The sequence below is a fragment of the Alligator sinensis genome, unplaced genomic scaffold (genome assembly GCF_000455745.1).
Source record: "Alligator sinensis unplaced genomic scaffold, ASM45574v1 scaffold153_1, whole genome shotgun sequence".
Classification (NCBI taxonomy): domain Eukaryota; kingdom Metazoa; phylum Chordata; order Crocodylia; family Alligatoridae; genus Alligator; species Alligator sinensis.
In genome coordinates, this window is record NW_005842099.1 from 652,581 (window position 1) to 670,255 (window position 17,675).

Consider the following 17,675-nt stretch of genomic DNA (forward strand, 5'->3'; position numbering starts at 1 on the left):
TGTGTCATGGAGAAGATTTAGATTGATTTGTGTTTTCAACACATTCAGAAAATGTGTTGGACAATCTCTGATCATCTTGTGGAGGGCAGGATTCCATGGATTTATGAAGCATCAAAGGAAAAGAGCATCATGACAGTGCAATACAATCAGGTGATGGTGCTGAAGATTCTGGTAACTATGCCCTATCCCCATTTTCAAAGCTCCTGTCTGAACTCTCTCAAGCAGGGTACTATGAAGATGTTCAATTTTGAAGAGTGAGTAGTTCAAACTGGAGGAGCTACTGGAAGAAGAAATTGGAAAGACTTAAATTGATTAATCAAGCTGGCTGAAGCAAGAGGACCTTCTTAACTTGGGTACAGTGTTCATGAGAGTGCAGGGAGTTTGTAGTAATTCCTCTAACTGCCTGTATTCATACCATGGCCAAAGAAATAGGTTAAATTCAGTAGTATCCCCCACATCCACAAAAGGTAGATTGTGGTGCTGGTTTTCCATGCTTAGAGAGGCATGAGCAGTAGTTGATAAGGACAGAGTGGGTGAGGTCCTTCACTCCTTACCTAGACTGCCCTTCAGCCCAGTTTCTCTTGCTTTGAATTTTCTGCTTATGCTAATTTTGTGTGTAACAGTAAGGACAGAAGGGAAAGGCATAAAAATAACCATAGTTTTTTGGTAAGCTTCAACAGCTGCTGCTAAGGCACTGTGGACTAAAACCCCCCAGACTGTGTTCTGAATTTGTGGTTAGACACAAAAAAAAGAAAAAAAAAAAAAGTCAAAATGAGAGTTACTGTTTTGACACAACTAAACCATGAAACTTCCAATTAATTACTCAGACAAGACTTTTACTTGGGCAGAAGTGGCTGAGTGTTTTTAGAGCCTCAACAGCCTGCTAAATATGGAGCCAGGCAGCAGAAGAGTGGGTCCATGTACATGCGTGTGTGTGTATGTATGCATTGGCATGCATACTTCCATATTGAAAAATGCAAGGACAGTTGTTTTGCTAAAGTAGGAATATGACATGAACACTTTACCCTAGACAAAAAAACTAGTCAGAAAATGGAATTTCTGCTCTGTGAAACATTCCCCTCCTGGCCTATACTTTCCATGTGCCTATGCTTTGCCCTGCTCCTGCTCTGGAAGCAGAGGAGGAGTAGAGGCAATAAGGAAAATCCATATGGTACCCAGATACATTCCCTCTTAGAGAGAGACTAGAATCAAAGTGGAGAAAGGGAAACCTAGAGATTGAGAAACTCTCAGATGCTGACTACTCATCGTTCTACCTGTCACAGCAACTGAGGAGGAAACCAGTAGTTAAAGAAAGCAAATTAACAGGTTCAAAAGTACATAATTGCTGTATTTACTTTTCTATTACAGGTGTGCATGTGATGTAGCTTTTCATCTACGTAGTCATTACCAAATTACAGTGATCTGTTGGTATTATAGTAGAAATGAGTCATGCAGGGATTTGAAGACAGTACTGGCTATATGAATATTTCCAGGGAGCATGTGGTAAGCATAAGGGGAGACAGGAGAATATGGGCAAAGTGGACAAGTAATAGGCAAAGGCTGGTAGAGTTACAATGGTGAAATAGCTAAATAAAGTAAATAGATCTGTGCCCTTCATACCTTCTTGTCCTTCCATACCTTTTGCAATGGTAGCTACTCTGTTGAGCTGTTTTCACTCAAGTTCCTCAGTGGTCCAGTTAAAGTTTCCTCAGAGGTCCTGAATCAGGTCCTCATATCGCTGATGAAATTGCCATTTGAGCCCAAGGCAACATGCTCCCTTCTTCATCTGTTCATAAAAAAAACCCATCATTCTTTGTAGTAATTACCTCAGCAATTAGTCCTCGTGGTGGTTTCTCCTAATGCCTGCTTCTATCCAGGTAAAATTTCTTTGAGAACCCACCCAAAGTTTCTGCTTGAGATGGTTTCTGAATTTCACCTATTAACAGATTAGCTTTAAGAGTTCTTAACAAGATTTGCTCTTTCTGATGTAAAGTTTTTACCTATTTTCATGTGTTTATGCTTTTCTAGAAGTCTTCACAGCTATTTATTTTGCTAGTTGAGACATGAAAACCACAGTCATAGCCCAGAGTCTATCCAACTGGATTTTGGGCTGTATGAAACTGCTGTGAGACTTCCAAGATGGAGCCACTTTCTATGATACAGGTCCACTTCACCATGATAGAGCCACTTCCATAGCTTACCTATGCAATGCCTATCAGAAGCTACATCAAGAATTGCAACATATCGGCTGGCCTACCACACTCCAAGACCCATTGCTGGTGGATCCCACTCCATGTATGGGGGGCATTATTTTGGAGTCACCCACTTTGAGGATGTGTATGTAGACAACTACTGGAAGGAAAAAAATATATACTTACCAGTAGAGTTCTTCAAGTTGTATTATCTACAAACACATTGGCATCCTGGATTCTGTTTCTCAAAGTTACATGCAGTATAAGGCTTCATTTGAGAGGAAATTGAAGAGCAGAAAGTGCACGCTGCCATTTATTTCCTGGCTATCTGGGGACAAGGAGGATTAAGATTCTACTCTACAGGTAGGGCAAATGCCTCCCATTGGAGGCTCTGAGTAAACTTGCCTGCAGCAATACACCTAGTAACAACCGTTTCCAGTGTGTACACATTGGATTTCATTTGTAACTGATTCTGAACTGTGAGGTTTCCTGACTGGCATAATCACTTTCTTAGATGCTTTTAGTAATAACCCACATAGAAAAGAAAACTTAAATTGTATATTTAACAATGTTAAACCAAGTTTCTTCAAGCATTATAATGACTCTATCCTGGAAACATATCCACATGTTTTTCAAATATGCATATTTCTGATAAGAAAAATCTGAGGAATCTGATTTTCCTCTTGCTTAAGCAGTTGATCTTACTTGATTCTAACTAAAGAAAATTATTTTGAATTGAGATCACTTATGAAAATTTCATCCCAAAGAGAACTGTGTTCACTCAAGGTTAGAAGCTAGTGGGCATGTCTACACATGCAATTAATGTGCACAAATAAACTCTAGAGTTATTGCTCCATTTTTTTGCCCCCAGGGGTGCTATTAGAACCTGCTCCCAGGAGCAAAAAATTCCAGAGCATATTGCTCCAGAGTATTCATGCGCAGCACATGGAGCCTGGTTGGAGCAGCCTGGGCTGGCAGGGGACCCAGGGATCAGCCTGCCAGCCCAGGGCTGCTCCAGTGGGGTTCCACGTACTACAGAGGAGGGTTGGCTGAGTCATGAGGGTGCTTCAGTGCAAGGCTAGCTGGCAGGCAGCCCCCCACTGAAGTGCCCTTATGTCCCCAGCCAGCCTCACCCACAGCACATGGAGCCCCGCTGGAGTAGCCAGCATAGTCTACATGTGCTGTGGCACACGAAACAACACTGCCACAGGGTAGTACTTGTGTTTAGCCCTACTACCCTGTGGTGGCATTTATTAGTCTACTAGGGTTGCACATATAGACAGTGATATTACTATGTAGCTAATTTTAATTTCTGCAGTAAACATCTCGTGTAGATGTGCCCAGTGAAATTCAGACTTGGACCTTTTCTCGGCCTTAACTATATTTACTACCATGACATGCTTATTGAGTAAGTATTATTTACTAAATAACGGAAGTAGGTCTGTATAATTCAATATATATTTTAATTTTTCTGACTATAGAACTGTCATTATGCCAAAAATGTTGAGGCTTTGATATTTTTTGTCTTGCAATGAAACTGACACCTTTTGATGTACTCTGTGAAGAGAGACAAATGCACATCCTTGAATAGCTGATTAAGGGCACTCACGGGATTGACTCTACTGAATTTTCCAGGACAGTTCCAAATTTTGGCACAGTGTCCCCTGATACCCCTATATGTGCCCTGATGCTAGTGACTCCTTGAAATGGGAGTGCTGTCCTGAATTAATTAGTCCTGGGCTGATGCCAGACAGTATCCTGCTACATTTACTAAGGGGATGCAACCTAAGTCGGCCTGGCCTTGTTGGAACACAACTCTATTGCTTCCTGTTCCCAGAGATACACCCTCAATGGGAAGTATAACAGCAGTTATGCAATGTTGAATCTACCACAGAACTATGCTAAGGTATCTCCATTAAGTAGATGCAGAAGTGGAGTAGATTTCTGTTTCTGGAAGTCTCTGGAACATTTGTGGCTATGTCCTATATTTTGTTCCGCAACATTTGGCCACTTCAGATTTGAGAGACCCAGGTTCAAGTCACCTCCAAATCAAGCAGAGCAGGAACTTTAACCTATGACTCATGTCATGTTGTAAGTGTTACAAAGTAGTATTGGTTATTCTGGGCACTTCCACAGTAGAAAGCGGGGTCAAGTTTATCAATGTGACTATAGAGAGTATTCAAGATGAAAACTTTTGATGATGATGGAAATTCTTTTTTTCAGTTCACCTGTTGATAACCGGGAAAGAAGAAATGAAACTTCAATATACAGAAGATAAGGTGAAGACTAAGGGCAATCTAGGTATGACCAAAATACTAAATACTGCTCCATTCTTCAGTGAGGGTAAAGGATGTTTACAAGGCATCATCAGTTTGGCAGTGGTGGCAGCAAGAACTGATCAGGGGGTGGAGCCCATCTTAATGAGCTCCTGCTGCCACAGCGGGGCTCACTGAGTCGTTTCACTTTTGCATCCAAGCACCAAGGGGGGGAGCATGTTTGCAACCTCGGAACTTTAAAGGGCTGCTATTGCTTGAACACAAGAAGCCAATTAAAGCACCAGAAATTTTAAACAGGTGTTACCAACAGCCCTTTAAAGTTCCCATCACCCTTGCTGCAGGTAGTGGGAGCAGAAGCTGATTGGGGTTCACTGTTCCCAGGTCAGTCCCTACTCTCACTGGTGCCACAGGGTAACAGTGATGGCAGGGGCATTGTGGTAGTGGACCCCATGGATGGCTTTGAGTGGCAAGTTAATGGGGCAAGCCTATCAGTGAACTTCAGGCATGGTGCAGCATTTCTACTGGCCACAGCAGCTATTAAAGAGTTGCTCCACCAAACAACAGATTGGTGGAGTGGCTCTGTTTCAGTGGTGCTATGTAACAACCACCGCAGCGGCAGACCGGTTGTGCTCCTCTGCTGCTTCCCCTCTATTCTCCCATGGCTGGAGAGCATGCTTTGAGGCAATGTTATAGCTCTCCAGCTGAAGGGCTCTGCAGGCACTTGAACGTATTGGTATGCACATGCTATGTTTTTGTAATGCTACAAATGTAATGTCCAAGGCCTCTGATGGTGCTAGACCCTGCATATTGTTGTTCCCAAGCCTACAGTTTGCCTCTCTGGGCCCTGATTCTGATCTCCTACCATTGTAAAGCTGGAGTTACTCTACTGAAAAAATGTATAATGTTTCAAAACCTTATTTATAAGACAGGATGAAAGATTTTTAGAGCTTCTGTTCTGCTCCAGAGGACTGCTTTCACTTCCTAACCCATAATCCAAGATGGATAAGAAAAATCACTTTTTTATTTCTTTATTGCTCACTATAGATCATACAGATATAACCACATTACAGTGAATGAATGAGGATGCTAAAGCTATTAGTGTGCTTCAGTTATCCTGTAGAATTCATACAATCCTAATTTGATTAATAGAGCAAAGATATTTCGTTTGGTTTTGCTTCCTTGAATTCAATGCATTTTAAAATAATAAATCTACCCAGGACACAAACATGGATAAATACTTTACATCTTATTAATTAAAAAAAACAGTCTTGTTCATAACTGAATACTTTAGTTTAGTTTTATTTTGGTTTAATTTTAAAACACTCTTTAATGAAAAGTGATGTTTGTTGGACTTACTTTTTTTTAAAAGCTGCATTTATGTAACCTTTTTTTTATCTCTGGGTGCCAATAGAGTCTTTTAGCTAAAATGTTATATATTTTTGTTTACTTCCATGTTTAGACAATTGTATGACAACAGTAGTATATTAAATTAGAGAGAGTGAGCTGATTTGGGAGAACTGAGTGGAGCTTTTATTTAAAGTGCATTCAAATTATTTGCCATGCAATTTTTGAAATTTGCAAATGAAACTCTTTGCTTCTCAGAATATTTCTCAAATACAAAAACTCTAATCAGTTCTGGAAATTTTGAAATGAACTCTAATAGGTAGTGTAGAATCCAACTATCAATTTTGTCAGCTGCTAGGTATAATTCAGTACGTTTCCCTTTTATATTGTGAATTTGAGTTATGGATGATGATGTGTCCTTAAAGACCAAATTATAATATTTGCAATCATTTCAGAAAGGCAGAAAAGAACTACAACCATAAGAAATTTACATAATATTCAAATCGGTATCTAGAATTTAATTAGACCATTAGAAACATGACAAGTTGATTATATTTGAGTTATAATGAAATTCATAGCTGTCTGCACAAAGTACTGCTGGCAGCAGAAGCAGCAGCATCAGTAGAGGAGTAATTCATCATCATCTTTTGAATTCACACATTCAAGGCAGTGAACCATTTCTCCCCATCATAGCTCACTTCTCACATCTTATAATTTTCCTTGTCGTGTTCTAAAAATGGCATATATTAAGCATGTGCTCTGTGGGGATGGGTGTGTGTGTGTGTATATATATGTGTGTGTAATTATGTAAAAGACTGTAAAAAGTAATTTCAGGGTTTATTTTGAGAAAGTTTCAAACTTCCATAGGAAGTACGTATCTAAAAATGTAAATGAGTGTCTGAATTTACAGAAGTGTAGAATTCCAGCAGTCTCCCAGTGACGTCAGCTAGATGGCAATTTCCTTAGAGAGTTGGGTCATTTTTTTAAATCCCTCACTTTAGGCATCTAAAACTGAAAAAAATTCTCATAATAATTTGATAATAGTCATAGGAGCTACTGGTTAATTAATCATTACCAATCTTAGTTTACAAGTTATGAATTTATAAGTGCCAATCTAAATTGTGTGGGTATGTGTACGTATAGTATAACAGGAAACAACTATGACTCTAAATGTTATGGTAGTGTGAGAATTATGTTATAGCTGTGTAGTCCATTAACCATGTCTACAACTTCACTCTTATGCTACTGTAACATGGATGATATCAAACAACCTGATGGAGAATGCCATGCATTCAAAAGCTTGTCTAACTTTATCCCTACATAGTTGGTCCAAAAAAGGTTTTCCTAACAAATCCTTGCCTTTCTAAACTTGAGTGATTTAAAAAGCATTCCCTATGTTGTCCAAACATATTAGTATAACTTCTGCTATCAGGTAAAGATAGGAAAGTGCAAATTTGTATTGAAATCATTATCTTTCTAAGAAGTGTTTAAGAAAAATCTAATTTTGCTCTTCTACAGAAAATGCATATTGACCAGGCTAGATATTTTGGTGCAGAAAACTATGGGGAGCTTCTGTTTAGTATCTTTGTATCCTAAAAATCTCAAGGTTTTTAATTTTACTCAGTCACGGTAGTTCATTGAAGCCAGGTGGTATGAGATACTGTGGTATGATGTACGGATAAAAACAGACACTGGATTTCTCCCAAAACCTTTTATCCTGGGATCCTGTGGACTTACGAGCCCATTGTGCCATTTTCATGACCCATGAAGTTTCTGAGATGATAATCTTCCCCATAAAATCATGGCTAAATTGAGTTAATTGCCATTCATTTTAGGGACAAGGTATGTGTGTAAAAGGCTATTCTGCTCTTTTGTCCCAGGTTTTGATCTATTAGAATAACCTCAAATGTGACTTTACATTTGTTTTTACCCTTGTTCATTGCTCCAGTGGTATGAAATAATGTGCAAATCTGTAATAACCATCTCATCAGCAAATGGCTCCAGGGTTTTCCTGTAGGATGGATTTGCTCAGCCATGGTACCTGAGATTATTTTTCAAGCCTCTGACTTTCATTCAGTAACTTGGCCTGTGGCAGATATGTCTACGTACTCACGAAAAGAAAAATGTGTTTGAATGACATCCATATCCTACTAAGTGTAAAACCAGAAAAAGTGAAGCCGTTAGCTGATTTGTAGTAACTACAAAAAGTGCTTTCAGTAAACCAGTAGTGGAAAAACCTTATAATCAGCAGGGAGAGCCATTACATTGATTTGAAATACAGTATAACCTCATAAATCCAGATATAAAAAATCTGGAATTATCAGAATATGGCACTTCCCACCGCCGCTCTAGGACCAGCCGTCACTCCCCCCACCCCAAATGCAGATGGGGAAGCTTGCATGCGGCAGCTGCCGCTTCCATTCACTACCCCGTGGTGCCACTCCACGTGCAGCCACTGCTACTCCCTGCCCCCGGCCTCCACAACCAGCCGCTGCGCCAATTTAAAAAATCTGACATTTTCAGATTTCTGACAGGTGCCTGGTCCTGAGCACGCCAGATTTATGAGGTTATACTGTACTTGATTTAAATAGAGTTCTGTTTGTTTCTCTGTCATTTTTTTGCTTACAGTTCTTCCAGTGGATGACTCTGTACTAGACAAGACAATACACTGTTCTTCATTTTTCAGATTGCTACAATGAATATATACCAAAAAAGATGTGTAAAAGATATGAGCTGCAGGCCAGACCTGACCCACACATCCCCATCATCCAGCCCGCTGTGCTGCCTGTGGGTCTTGCAGCAGACCCGCACATCACATGTGGTGTATGTGAGGCTGGTTCCAGAGTGCACTCCACATGGTGTGCAGGGCCAGTTCTAGTGCGTGCATGGAATACAGAACCAGGTCCGAAACATTTACAACACTAACAGCACACAGGGCTGGTCCAGGGTGCTAGCAGCACCTGCAGTGGATGAGCCTAGTGCACTGGATCCATCATGTGGGACTCATCTGCGGGCTTCATTTGGCCTCCGGACTAGCTCTATGCCACTCATCTTGCCTGTGGACCAGCCCTGTGCCACTAATTCTGCCTGCTGTCAGATGAGCTTGACCCCTGCTAAATACCATACTTACTTGAACCTAAGTTGAGGTTCCCCTGCCCATTCAGCATGGGGAATTGAATCATAGACAATGAGAGTTGGAAGGGAACATCTAGTCCAACCCCCTGCTCAAAGCAGGGCAATCCGCAACTACATCATCCCAGCCAAGATTTTGTCCACCCAGGTCTTACAAACCTCCAAGGATGGAGAATCCACCACCTCTCTGGGTAACCCGTTCCAGTGTTTTGCTACCCTCCCTGTAATTTTTTTTTTTTCTAATATCCAGCCTAAAACTCCCTGACTGCAACTTGAGACCATTGCTCCTTGTTCTGTCATCTGTCACCACTGAAAACAGTCTAGCTCCATCCTCTTTGTAAGGACCCTTCAGGTAGTTGAAGACAGTTATTAAATTCCCCCCTCAGTCTTCTCTTCTCCAGACTAAATAAGCCCAGATCCCTCAGCCTCTCTTCATAAGTAGGGACCTACTGAAATCACAGAAGAAATGCACTGCACAGAGGCTCCTTTAATCTTGCAGTTTGTCCTGCATGCCCTCTTGCTGCTAATTGGTTGAGGGGCCCTAATGGCCTCTGCCACTTGGTGCTGACCGGCTGGGAGGCAAAAACTGCACCATATTTAAAACCATGGTTTTTGCCTCCCTGCCGATCAGAGCTGAGGGGCGGGGCAGCTCTACCAATCAGTGGCGGGGGGCATGCAAGGGAACCTGCAAGATTAAAGGAGCCACTGCACAGTGCAGTTCTGCTGCGATTTCAGTAGGTACCTACTCATAAGTCATGTGCCCCATCTCCCTAACTATTTTCGTTGCCCTCTGCTAGACTCTCTCCAATGTGTTTACATCATTTCTGTATTGGGAAGTCCAAAACGGGATGCAATACACCAGATGTGGCCTCACCAGTGCCAAATTACGGGGAAGAATCACTTCCTTCAATCTGCTGGCAACACTCCTACTAACACTCTTGCAGCCCAGCTTTGCAACAAGGGCATGCTGTTGGCTCATATTCAGCTCACTGTCCACTGTAACCCCCAAGTCCTTTTCTACATTGCTGCTTAGTCAGCCAGTGCCCAGCCTGTACCAGTGCATGGGATTCTTCTGTCTTAAGTGCAGGACTTTGCACTTGTCCCTATTGAACTTCATAACATTTCCTGTGGTCCAATCCTCCAATTGTCAAGGTCTCTCTGAATCCTAACCCTACCCTCCAGCATATCTACTACTCCCCGCAGCTTGGTGTCATCTGCAAACTTGCTGAGGGTGCATTCCATCCCATCTTTCAGGTCATTGAACAAAACTGGCCCTAGGACTGACACCTGGGGGCACTCCACTTGAGACCAACTGCCAACTAGACCTTGAGTCATTCATTACTACCCTTTCAGCCTAACAATCCAGCTAGTTTTCTATTCATCTTGCAGTCCATTCATTGAACCCATACTTCTTTAGCTTGCTTGTGAGAATTGTTGGAGACCATATGAAAAATCATGCTAATGTCAAGATATACCACATCCACTGCTCTCCCCACATTCACAGAGTCAGTCATCTCATCATAGAAGGTAATCAGGTTGGTCAGGTATGACTTGCCTTCAGTGAATCTGTGCTGAATATTTCTAATCACCTTCTCTTCCTCCAAGTGCTTCAAAATAGTTGCCTTGAGGACCTGTTCCTTGGTTTTTCCAGGGACTGAGATGAGGCTGACTGGACTGTAGTTTCCCAGATCCTCCTTCTTACCTTTCTTAAAGATGGACACTATATTTGCCCTTTTCCAGTTGTCTGGGGCTTCTCCTAATTGTTATGAGTTTTCCAAGATAATGGCCTCTGCAATCACATAGGCCAACTCCCTCAACACCCTCAGGTGTGTTGTGTTTTGCCGCATGGACTTGTACATGTCCAGCTTTTCTAAATAGTCCCCAACCTATTCTTTCACCACCGTTGGCTGCTTACCTCCTCCCCAAACTGTATTGCCAGGTGCAGAGTTTGGAAGCTGACCTTGCCTATGAAGACTGCTTGAAAAGCTCCTCTTCCTGAATTTGCATACAAGGTGGGGGAGGCAGTGAAGGCAGCAGCTGAGGCTCTGATTCTGGCCCCAAGCCCAGGTCAGGGCCAGAGTCAGGGCCACAACAGCTGTCTGTCGTCTCCTCCCCACACCCCCTGCCCTGTTCCACTTGCCCCCTCCCACTACTCCCCTTACTGTCAGTATGGCTTTGGCTCCATTCACTGCTGGGGCTTGGAGCACATGGAATCTGCATCCTCTGCCCAGCTGCTCAGGAACAGTGCAGCTTCAGCTCCAGGATGCTGTTGTGTGGCTGGGCAGAGGGCGTACTTTCCATGTGCTCAGTATTAAATGGAGCTCGAGTCATATCTGACAGTAAGGGGGGAGGGCGAGGACAGAGGCTGTGGGGAAAGGGACAGAAGCTATAGGGAGCAGGCAGGGTGACAGAAGCTACAGGGGGCAGAGGCTGTAGGGAGCCTGTGGGGGGGTGGAGGGAAGAGTCTGTGGCAGGCAGGCACCAGGGCAGAGGCAAAGGGAAGCAGGTGGGCAGGAGGTGCAAGCACTGAGGGCTTTCCCCACTGCAATAATTGGGTGGATGGATTTATTATGACATTCTGATAATTTGATTCTATACCTAGAAATTGTAAACAAATGTATACATTTTCCTTATGTAGGATCTAATTATTGCGGTGCAGGGGTCATCTTAAATTAGAAGTGATCTTGGATTCAGGTAAATAATACTAATAGGATCCATGTGTTTAGAAAAGTCACTGTGTGTCAACCTTGGGGTCATTCAGAAGGCCATGGTAAAGCAAGTAGGGATGATTGGCACTTAAATTACATGGCCACTGTGGCTCTTTCCATAATTCCCGATCTGGTTTTGCAGGAATAATGCAATAACACTGGAAGTAGACATTGGGTGGCATGGATATTCTCGAAAGTTACACCGTTGGAAATAAAGATCCAAGGAAAACTGTTTGATCCAGCTCTAGATGTTTTGGAATGTCCTGTATGCCCAGATATTCAGTAGAAGAATTTGTATTTTATTAATTAGGGTAGTGGATGTAGACGTTATGCGAGGGTAGATAAAAAATCTTATTAATTTGCACATTCAAAATTGGAATATAAAGGAAAATAGCCCATATATTCATTTTGGTATAGATTGTTTAAAATACAGAAGCATATGATACCATATTTACCCAAATACAAGATGACCCTGAATTTAAGATGACTTCTCAATAATTAGACTACACACAGAAGACACACAAAAAAACTAGACCTCTTGGTTCCAAAACGATACCTTTTATTAGACCAACTGGGAACTCGCAAAAAAACTGTCCTTGTCTGCAAGCTTTTGGGATCAAAGTCCCTTTGTCAGGCTCTGGGAAAAGTATAGCTGGTACAAGCTGGTAAAAAGTCCCCATAGGTAGGAAATAAACTTCATTTTTGCACAGAGAGAGCTGAAGATGGAAGGCTGTCCCTCTGGGTCCATGAGAGTGTCTTTGGGAGCTGTGTTGAGTAGCTCTTTGATGTGTTGATCGGGTAGAATTCCTTCCCTGGAGGTGTCAGATGGCAGGCAGGGAAGTAAAAAAATCTTTCTTGTTGTTCTGCAATGAAGTTTAAAATCCAAAATTGGCTATACATGTAAAATTTATAAATTCTACACAGGGAATATTTATAAATTTATTGTGACTTTATGTGTGTAGAATCTAATTATTGGGGGATCATGTTAAATCTCTGCCACACAGACAATTGCAGGTGGTGGAGGTAGAGGTGATGAGGGGGCAGTAATGGGGCAGGTGGTGGGAAATGGTGGGGGAGTCAATAAAAGGGGATGTGGTAGGGCAGGTGGGGGGGCATTCATGAGGCAGGCAGTGGGGCAGACAGTGAGAGAGGTAGAGAACTTGCTCCCTGCTGCCTGTTCTCCCCCTTGCCCCACCTCCCCCTCCCCACAGCCTCAGGCTGCCCTGATTCCCCTTTCCTCTGTTCCCTCCTCCCACCATGCTCCTTCTGCTACCCACAGCCTCAGGTCCCCACCCCCTTCCTCCTGGCTCCCCTCTCTGAAGTCTCTCCCTACTCCTTACTTTTGCTCCGTTCCTTGCTATAGCCTGGCACAAGAGCATGGCTCCAACCCAGCCCCTTAGCAGCAGTGTTGGCTCCACACCATTGCTGTTATGGGGCAGGGTGGAACAGCAGTGTTGGCTCCACACTGCTGCTATTGCCTGCTGGTATGGAGCAAAGGTAAGGAGTGCAGCAGAGGAGGGAGAAGGGGCATGTGGGGGGAGACTGGGAGTTGCAAGGGAGGAGTGATGGGGCATGAAAAGGGGTGGGGATGAGAGGGGCAGTTCCAACTCAAGCCTCAAACCTGAGCTGGGGCTGGAGACACAGCGGCTGCCTGTTCACTTCTCCCTCTCCCCCCAACTCAATTGTAAGGTGAGGGGCTTTTTCCCCCACATTTTAAATGAGGAGAAAAACTTCATCTTCTAATGGTGTAAATACGGTATTATATCACCTTAATAGGGGCTTCATACTTAGCTTTTAGTGGCCGTGTCTACACAAGATGCTACTGCACAGTGGTTACTGTGCATTTATTTTAGTACTTGTGTAAACAAGTACTAAATAAATGTGCACTAACCACAGTTGCTGTGCAGTAGCTCTTGCAAATGCCTTTTTTATGATTTTTCTGAGTACTGTACCACTGCACAGTAGTGTCGCATCACGGTTTTTGCCGGGTGACATGACTGCTGACTGCAGTCAGCATCTTATGTAGACACGTCCAGTTTTCCTGTCCTCTATGTAGCGGGCTAGTAGGGGGTGCTCCTGCGCTGAACCACCCACCTCAATGCGCCCGACCACCTACCAGGCTCCGAGTGCCTCCCTGAGGGTGCCTCACATCCAGCCAACCCCCTTCCTGGAGCACACCCGCTAGCCTGGGGGTAGAGCTGCCACCACCCAGGGACAGGCTTGATCTTAGCACTGCAGCTCCTGGGAAACACAGGCCTAGTAGCCCTTGAGGGTACTTGACTCACTTCAAGAACTTGGGGTGCTTCCTTCAGTCGGAAGCACAAGTAGTGGCCTCCCTTAGTCAGCCGAACCAAGGGGAACCCAAGGCATAATGTAGACCCACTCCCAATAAGTCTCCCATGCTAGGTACAAAGGAGAACGTTATTGGTTACAAGGAGTAGGGTTGGAATAGGGTACAGAGTTGAGTAGTATCAGAGAAATTCCATAGAACAAACAGGGTGGCTGGAGTGGCCTTTGATCATGCATCTGAGTTACTGCAAACTATATATCTAGTTAGATCTCAGGTAGCTTACTCACAAGTATCATCCAGAGGCAGGTGGAGATTCCCTCTGGAGGCAGGCAGTTCATTGATCATGAGTTTTGAGACAGAGCAAGTTTCAGATGGTCCAGCTCTTCTCTTTCTCTCTTGAGTTTTCATCATGGCTACCTTCCCTCCTCTTGGGCAGTCCTTAACTTATAACCCTTATGTCCTTATTTACCTGGTCCAGTGGAGGCCAGCACCTGTTGGCTGTCAGCCAACCAATTTGAAATGCATCACTGGTTGCTGGGCAGACTGGCAGTCTCTAGCCCACCAGGGATCCCAAGCCTCTCACCCAGGTATGTGATACTAGTCACGTAGGCAGAGAGATCAGGTTTCCCCCCTCCCTCAGGAATGTATCCAGCTCAGGTTACCTAAAGAGATAGGGTAAGGTGTGTACCCTCTCCAGGGCCCATACTAACCAAATTGTCACAGAGCAGAGCTTTTGGGGAGAACCAGAGGTGGCCTTCTGCCACACTGTATACACCCAGTTCTCTCTTTCCTGTCACCCTAGCACTTTTCATGAACATTATATGAATTCCTCTTTCCTCCCCTTGAAAAAAATACTTTGTATGGTCACTCAGGAAGTCTACAGGACGACCGGGGCAAAGGACTCCTAGACTTGCTTCTGGCCAAAGGGGACGACCTAGTAAGCAATTTGAATATAGAAGGGAAACTGGGCAACAGTGACCATGAGATGATCACTTTTTCCATCCACTGTAGGTCAGGGTAATCGGCCAGTAGGGTAGAAATCCTTGATTTTAGGAAAGCTGACTTCCACAAGTTCAGGAGATTGGTTGGCGAGGCCTTACAGGACCATGGTCCGATAAGGGAAGGAGTACAAGGAGAGTGGTCATTCCTCAAGGAAGCAATCCTAAAAGCTCAAAGAAAGTCCATTCCCTTCCATAAGGAAAGCAGCAAAAGGGCTGGAAGACCCCTTTGGCCCAAAGGGAAGTCATGGACCTCCTGAAATCAAAATGAGAAGCCTATAAGGGATGGAAGTCAGGAATAGGTACCAAAAAGGAGTACACAGCAATAGCCCACATCTGTAGGGAGCAGATCAGACAGTAAACGCACAAACTGAATATAAACTGGCAACCCAAATTAAGGACAACAAAAAGTCCTTCTTCTGATATGTAGGGAGTAGGAAAAAAAATAAAGAAAGCATAGGGCCCCTGATGACTGAAAATGGACATTTGATAACCAACACTCAAGACAAAACCAAACTCCTGAATGAATACTTCACATCAGTATTCCACCACTCCAAGGGTGTTCATCCTGCATCCTGTCAAGCAGGCTGATCATGATGGGAGTGACCACCCTCCCATAGTTGGCGTAGAACTTGTGGGGGAGCACCTATAAAGACTAAATATCTACAAGTCAGCAGGACCAGGTGAACTACACCTGAGTGCTAAAAGAACTGGCCAACGTCATTGCACAACTTATGGCAAAGTTATTTGAAGATTCGTGGTGTTCAGGAGAGGTCCCAGAAGACTGGAAGAAGGCCAATGTGGTGCCTATCTTTAAGAAAGGGATAAAGGAGAACCACAGGAATTACTAGCCAATCAGTTTGACCTCAATCCTGGGTAAAATCCTAGAAAAATTATCAGAGTCCATCACTAACAGGCTAACTGAAGGCAGTATTCTGAAGGATAGCCAATATGGCTTCGTTAAGAGCAGGTCATGCTAGACCATCATGCCAGACCTCATCTCCTTGTATGATCAGGTAACTCACCACCTGGATAGGAGAAATGAGGTTGATGTTGTATACTTGGATTTCAAAAAGGCCTTTGACCTGGTCTCCCATGATGTCCTCATAGTTAAATTGGAAAAATGCGGCCTTGACTACTTTATGGTCTGGTGGCTAGGTAATTGGCTCTGTGGTAGGACCTAAAGAGTACTTATAGGTGGGACTGGGTCATCATGGAGGGAGGTGACCAGTGGTGTCCCTCAGGGCTCAGTACTCGGACCAGTGCTTTTCAATATGTTAATCAGCAATTTGGATGCTGGTATTAAATGTGAACTGGCAAAGTTTGCTGATGACACCAAACTATGGGGAAGCGTGGTCATGCTCCAGGACAGACTGGCACTACAGGTCTACCTGGACAGACTTGTGAGGTGGGCAGACCTCAACCTGATGTAATTAAATACAAAGAAATGCAGAGTGCTCCATCTGGGAGAAATAATCCACAACACACTTAGAGGCTCGGAAGTGCTACGCTCGCCAGCACCACAACTGAATGAGACCCGGGTGTTCTGATAAACAACAAAATGAACATAAGCCACCATGCCTCTGCTGTAGCTGACAGAGCTAATCAAATGCTAGCATGCATCTACCAAGGCATCTCGAGCAAGGCTAAAGATGTCATCCTCCAGTTCTACTCAGCCTTGGTAGCTGGAGTGCTATATCCAGTTCTTGGCTCCGCACTTCAGGAAGGATGTGGAGAACCTTGAGATAGTCCAAAGGAGGGCCATGCACATGATTAGAGGTCTAGAGAGCAGGTCATATGAGGAGAGGCTGAAAGACTTGGGACTGTTCAGACTGGAGAAGAGAAGACTGAGATGGGACTTGGTGGCAGCCTATAAGTATATCAGGGGATTACATCAGGGCCTGGGGGAGCTACTATTCACCAAGGCCTCCAGGGGAGAACTAGAAATAATGGGCACAAACTGATTGAAGATTGCTTCAGACTAGACCTAAGAAAAAAACTTCTTTACAAGTTGAGTACCAAGGGTTTGGAACAGACTCCCCCCAGAGGTGGTACAGTCATCCACCCTGGAGATCTTCAAAAAGCATCTTGATGCCCATTTTGCTGGGGTCATCTGACCCCAGCGGTCTTTTCTGCCAAAGTGCAGGGGGGCTGGACCTGATGATCTGTAAGTTCCCTTCCAGCCCCTAAAAACTATGAAACTATTGCCATGAATTGGGGGTTGGTAGAGTGCCTTCATAGTTTCTTGAAGTTGTTTTACTAACATGCCATGTGCAGTCTCTGTGTATAGGTAACATCAAGCTGAGATCAGCCTTATTGTTCTTATGTCTGTATAGATTGTGGCATTTGATATACATGTAGTTTTGATATATATAGCCAAAGCTATTTTAGTGAGGTGATGATTAATTTATGTGGCTCTCACCTATTCACATTTAGAAGAGGTAATCACTGAGGATTAGCATTTGACAGGGGTTTGTTTACTCATCACCCTTGCATATGTGTTCTGAGGCATGGGAACCAGACCGTAACCAGACAATGGTGAATTTACATTTTACAAGGAAAAGCTCTATCATGAAATAATAACTTGAAACAAGGAGAACATTTCCCACTAAAGGGAAATTAGGAGAGAGATAATATATTAGATTAGGAAATCTCCATGTCTGAAAGGGATACGCATGTTCTCCCAGTTTATAGTCTGGAAAACATGCACTTTTGGGGGCTGGAAGTTATGAGCA

The 17,675-nt window shown here is 43.6% G+C and overlaps 1 protein-coding gene across 2 annotated transcripts in view; it reads left to right on the forward strand.

Annotated features, from left to right (window-relative positions):
- The first annotated feature begins 2,465 nt into the window (after positions 1–2,465).
- Positions 2,466–17,675, forward strand: part of EPM2A (EPM2A, laforin glucan phosphatase) — a 104,404-nt gene continuing 89,194 nt past the window's right edge. Inside the window, exons 1-2 of one of the 2 annotated variants that reach the window (XM_025204871.1) lie at positions 2,466–2,555; positions 4,416–4,493. The gene's annotated coding sequence lies outside the window, so the exon portion shown is untranslated. Of the gene's footprint in view, positions 2,556–3,573; positions 3,601–4,415; positions 4,494–17,675 lie in introns of those variants that run through there. The other variant, XM_025204872.1, reaches the window with a different exon arrangement.